This window comes from Tamandua tetradactyla, chromosome 8 (genome assembly GCF_023851605.1).
Source record: "Tamandua tetradactyla isolate mTamTet1 chromosome 8, mTamTet1.pri, whole genome shotgun sequence".
Lineage (NCBI taxonomy): Eukaryota > Metazoa > Chordata > Mammalia > Pilosa > Myrmecophagidae > Tamandua > Tamandua tetradactyla.
Window position 1 is genome coordinate 14,147,386 of NC_135334.1, and position 6,683 is coordinate 14,154,068.

A 6,683-nucleotide genomic window follows, 5' to 3' on the forward strand; every position below is an offset into this window, starting at 1 on the left:
TTACACAGTGATTGGAAAATGTAAGACTAGGTTGATATTTTGTTATAGGAGAGGGTAATCCTTGTCTGAAAGTGTGATCATGGCAGTGGAAGCATACTCAAATCATATGCCTGCACTCCTATCATTCCATCCTCACTTAACTGGAGTATGTCTTTTTTAAATGCCAGGGTTACATAGAGTTAGAATATTCCATAGAGACCATCAACAATAATCTACTTTCCTGATCGAATAATGTGCATTAAGCTATTTTGCAAAATTATTATTTCTGTACACTTACATAAGTCACTAATAGGTGGTTAATATATATTTATTGCTTGTATAGGAAAATGAAACCCATAGAGATTACATGCACAAGTAGAAAATGACTTTTAAAAACTTTTCAAACAATATAAAGATAATTTAAAGTGTTTCCTGGTCCTTGTATTTTAGAGAATACGGGGTTGGGAGAAAATGGCTATTGCAACATGAAGTTAGGCCAGGACCCAAAGAGAGAAATTGTCAATAATAAGAATTCCCTGGGTGGAAATGTTCAACGAGATGTCAGAAACTGCATTTTAAGCATAGTTTGTATCCTGGGCTGCAGCCTGCTGTCACTGTCCTCCCTTGTCCATAATGCTTTGATAAGATTTATAGTTCACAGTAAGTATACGTTAGTATGTTTTGCAGAATGGATAAGAAATCTCTGGTCACATGTTTTGGAAACAGGTAGAAAGAGATAGCAAATAAAATAGATGAAATAGTAAGTAGTAAACAAAACTCAACTTAGAATTTAGAACATAAAATGATGGGAAATTGAAACATCCTGCCTATTCCTGCTCTCTTTCTTATAGGAACACCTAGAAAAATTATGATCTTCACAGGGTTTCTCTGGGTAGGATAATGGTTTTGTTTATCTGCTGTTAAGGAAATTTTAAGCCCATAGGACTGGAGGAACCAAGGACAATTAAATAACACCTGGTTATGTCAGCTTCTATATTTTACTCCTGTATTTTTCACTTCAGCATACAGTAAAAGATGGCTACTCTAGAATGCTTTATGTGGTATTTTGGGGATTGATTCCTGTCCTTTTTAAAGACATAGTCCATTCTTATCCAAAATTTCTGTGGGCGTGAACCAATTTGTAAATAATTCTTTAAAGACATTATATGTTATGGTGTGGACTAATTTGTGAGTAGCATCTCTGAAGATCTTATTTAGATCAGTTCAATATGAACCAAGGTGGATTTTAATCTACCTGACGGGTGTCCTTAGCAGAGGAAATTTCGACTCAGTCAGTTAAAAAACAACCAGCAGTACTGCCTTAGTACCTGCCACCATAGCTGTGTCTCTTTGGCTTTACCTGCCACTCCTCGTTGTCTTCAGCCTATCCTCCTTTTGCATCTTTTCATCTTTCTTTCTAACATATTCTTGGAAGAATTTTCACTGTAATGATTTTTCTTCCTTTTCACTGGAACCACGCAGGCCCTTTCCAGAACTCCAGAGTCATCCTCAGTCCTCAAGCTGGTCTTTATTCCATCTATCAGATGGACACCCTGCTCAGATTCTCTTTTCTGTCTAAAGATAATCCTCCTTTCCATTTTTTTTTTTTGTATGTGTGTCTTTCCTATTCAATGTAGGTAGAAATTGAGATGCTATCTGAACAGGTCACCTCTTCCTTTCCTGTAAAAATGTCTTGTAAAAATTTCCCTATAAAAGTTACAAATGGCTCTTTTTCTTTCAAACATTTTACTACTTATAGTTTCACTAAATAAAGAAGTAGTTGACCACAAATTGTGGACATGGGACATGCGTAATAATTTCCAGAATTTGTGAGGTTTCTTTCAGTAATGGTTCTTGTTCTGGATTTTCAGTTTGAAAACTGTAAAGGAATGGCCTCCCTTTTTTGAGCTATAGTTTTTTTCTTTATTTTTCAGAATGTGTTAGGAAAGGTGAAAGTCACTTCTCTGCCCATCTTCCTCAAACTTCACCATGATGAATATTTAGAAGGTTCTTGTAAATGCCTGTATTTTGTTTCATTGTTCACCTGATGTATTGCCATACATAGAATAGAAATTTCATCAACTTCTCCATCTATCTGTAGAAGAGGAGTTATTTTACATGCAATGCTTTCCTTTTCCTCCATAAATATCCTGGAACTCATATGGATTTTGCTGAAATACAACACAATGATATTCTTGGCAACAGATGAGAGTGCCACAGGAAATATCAAAGTTCTTTTTTTTTCCAGTCATGTAACAAGGGTTCCTCTTTGCAAAGGAAGAATGCCTGCTTACTCCTTTAAAAACAACAAAGAAAAATATTATGAAAATAACCTTATCCTATTAATATATATTCCTTCAAAATGTACATTTGTTTTCTTTATCCTTTTTTGTATGAGACACAAGAAAATAAACTGTTCATTAGTGCTTTCATTAGGGAAAGATGGCCCTCATAGGAGATCACTGTCAGGGAATGTACTTAAGTATGCATGCAATTTTTATGTTTATCAGAGGTATCATGCGTCTTGAGTAGTTTGAATATTGAAGTATGAAAATAGCATTAGAATATAATTATGTCAATTAAAATATATACCTTAAGTCATATTATGAAATTATTACAATGAGAGAAAGCATCAGTAATTTACATGTACTGTCATATTTACCCAACTTTATAATTTATAAAAAAAACGCTTTCTCTTCAAGTAGAATCTGAGCAGGTAGTTTACTCCTCTCCTTCTTTTTTTTTTTTTAACATGGGCAGGCACTGGGAATCAAACCCAGGTCCTCTGGCATGGCAGGCAAGCATTCTTGCCTGCTAAGCCACCGTGGCCCACCCTACTCCTCTCCTTTTTTGGCTATATCCTGCTTGGGGAAGGGGAATAGCTTAAAGTTACTTGATTCAAATTTTGCTCTAGAGCATGTATTTTATACTTTCACTTTTTATAAAGACATAAACTAACGCCTATATTATAAAAGTCTTAAATTTTATAATATTTATAATATTCAAATGCTTATTGAATGGCAGACATAGTGTAAATGTTGTTATCTGAGAACTTTATCATATTCACTGGTACTCCTGCTGGAATGTGACTCAGAAAATAGCCTGGCTCAGATATATCTGTGAAGTCAATAGGCTAATTTTACAGGTTGAAGTTTTATTATTTATTGACTTTGCAAATTTAATCACTTTAATTTACAATAATAAAAAAATGCTTGAATTTAAAATTAGTGTTTTTAAAGTTAATATAATAAAAAATAGTACATGTGATATAATTTATACCAGCTTAGAAAGGAAACAGCCCAGCAAAACCCAGAAGAACCACAGGATCTGAGAGAATCATTTGGCACCAACCCAGGAGAGAAGGGTCAGCAGGCATCACAATGTACCTTTCCTTGTAACAGAGGAGCCCTAGATGCATTGGCCTTTTCTCAGTGAAGGTATCCTCTTGCTTGATGCCTTAGTTTAGACATTTTTATGGCCTTACAACTGTACATTTGTAACCCAGTAAAACCACTTTGAAAAAACCAACCTATTTCTGGTATATTGCATTTTGGGCACTTTAGCAAGCCAAAACAGATATGTCCCTTTAAAACATTAATTGCAATTTTGTTTTAAGGAGCTTAAGTGACAGTGACTTTAAAGAGCAATAACTCCAGGTTTAATTTTCAAGGAAAACATGAAGTTAGTAATCTTAGAAACCTACTATATTGGTGATTATGGAATGGTGCCAGTTAATTAACCAAGTTAATTACAAATTAAAGGAACTGATATTTTATTGGGCCTTTGATTTCACATAATACCAGGGATGCTATCTTAATGTAAATATTTTTAAAATTTTTCTCCCTAAAGTTCTCATTCTTCTTCCTGCATGAATAAAGAGAGTGACAGATCTTTTCAACCCTTGAATAGGAGCTGGCTGACAAATGGGTTTGAGGCTGACATGTTGACGTATTCACTTTGGGCCAACCAGTTGGCCAAGCACCCATGGATTCTAATCTGATTGTTATGGCATGCTGTAGCTCAGAGAAAGTCTTCTCGGAGTTCAAGAATGGAGGGGTCTGATGTGACAGTCCATACCGTGCTTTGGAAGGCAGCAAGAAAAATGAGATATCAAGGCACTCACTGCCCCGTTCAATAGCCAAACTAAAGAGGTGTTTGATCACCTGAATGCCAGCTAAAGGACCCACAGCAGAGGTGATCGGCACCATTGTGAACAAAGACCCTTTGGACTATTGAAGGGTGTGTGTTTCAAGGGCTTAAGGAAGACATTGCAGTCTTAGGAGCTACAGTTTTAGTGATGGGAGCCAGGCTGGGGATACTGATGGTCCCTGCTCCAGGCAGAAGCCCCAATCTCAGATTCCCTATATCAAGCTCTCCACATTTCCAACGGATGTGTCCTTTTAGTGGATCTAAGATAGCTACAGTGTGAATGTTCTGATATTACAAATGTTTTCTGAAAACTAGGGCTACTTTTAATTTTGAAATATTTGAAATTAAAAAGTGAAATTTGGTTCCAAACTAATTCAACATTAAATTTTTCAGCAAGGGAAAGAGCTTTTACATGATTTACATATGATTTCAATGGCTATAAATGTTTAAAGTGTTTTAAAAAGGATTTTTAACTATATTACTTACTATGGCATTCAATATTTCCTATTGTTGGTGAGTTTTAACATGTGTTTATAATATCAAAAATTCTTGTCCAGTTACTGTTTAATTAAATAAACCTGAAAATACTGTCTCAGATGCAAACACAAATTTACACTAAGGTTATGATGATACTTCACTTGGAAATACTATCTAAGAAAAATAAAATCACCACAATTCTTCTTCAAGTACAAAATGGATTGTGCTTAAAAGTCACAATAATATGGTATATAATGAACATTCTTAATTTTCTTGTTACCATCTTTGCTGGTTTGAATCTGTGGTTGACCCCAGAAAATCCACGTCCTGTAATCCTCATTCCATATTGCTGGATGGAAGCTTTTTGATTGTTTCCATGGACATGTGACTCACCCAGTGTGGATGGTAGCTTTTGATTAGACGATTCTCATGGAGGTGTTGTCTCCACCCATTGAAGGTGGGGTTCTTACTGGAGCCCTTTAAGAGGGAATCATTTTGGAAAGAGCCACAGAGCCTACACAGCCAGAGACCTTTGGAGATGAAGAAGGAACACACTCCTGGGGGAGCTTCATGAAACAAGAAGCCTGGAGAGAAAGCTAGCAGATGCCTGCCATGTTTGCCATGTGCTTTTCCAGTTGAGAGAGAAACCTTGTACTTCACTGGCCTTTCTTGAGTGAAAGTAAGTTCTTGTTGGTGCCTTAATTTGGACATTTTTATAGACTTCCTTTAATTGGGACATTTTCTCAGCTGTAGAACTATAAATTTACAACTTGATAAAGTCCCTGTTTTAAAATCTATTCTGTTTTTTCATATCGCATTTCGGCAGCTAGCAAACTAGAACACTATCTAACAAAACATAATATTCATACCAAAAATTTCATAGCACATACTTAATCACTCATTTGAAGGACAGTCATATTGACGCTCTTGAGTCTTAGTGACAAATTGCACTTTCTGGTTTTTTTAGTAAGGCCCACCAAACTGAGGCATTTGGTGATGATGCTTTTCAATTGTTCACCATTACCTGAGAGAAGCTGGGAGCCATTGGACCTGTCTGTGACCATCTTTTGACCACAGTGGACACTTACTAGTTTGGAACCAGTACTGAAGGAGTGGAGCCAAGAAAATGAAAGTGATAAGTGGAACCTGGTAAAGTCAATGAAAGTGCTCAGTCAAGGCTTGATATGGAAAACATTTGAACTTTCTATTTTATGAAAAATAACTTCATTGTATTATGTAAATTCTTTTTCTCCAAATACCAATTTTGTTCACAATTATTTGGGTAGTTCTCATTTGTGGCTATGGAATGTGGAGCTCTGTTAATATATTTGCTTATATTATGTACCATTATTCAGTAAAAGCTATGGCTTACATTTACAAAACAAACTTAATGGGAAATTACTGATAAGCAACAATTCTCATTTAGAACCAGTAAAATATTCAAACAAGCAAATATAAATTGTTAACAATAAAAGCTGATTAATAATCTTAAGCTATACCTGCTGTCCTGGTTTGAAAGGATGTATGTACCCTAGAAAAGCCATGTTTTAATCTAAATCCCATTTTGTAAAGGCAGAGTAATCTCTATTCAATACTGTATGCTTGAAACTGTAATCAGGTCATCTCCCTGGAGATGTCATTGAATCATGAGTGGTTGCTAAGCTGGATTAGATGATGACATGTCTCCAGCCATTTGGATGGATCTTGATAAGTTTCTGGAGTCTTATAAAAGAGGAAACATTGTGGAGAATGAGAGAGATTCAGAGAGAGCAGAGCAGAACAACATAGCCATGAGAAGCAGAGTCCACCAGCCAGTGCCTCCCAGGGAGCTTCATGAAACTGGAAGCCAGGAGAAGAACCTAGCAGGTGATACCATGTTCAGCATGTGCCCTTCCAGATAAGAGAGGAACCCTGACCGTGTTCACCATGTGCCTTTCTAAATGAGAGAGAAACTCTGACTGTGCTTGCCATGTGCCCTTCCACTTGAGAGAGAAACCCTGAACTTCATCGGCCATCTTCAACCAAGGTATCTTTCCCTGGATGCCTTAGATTGGACATTTCTACAGACTTGCTTTAAC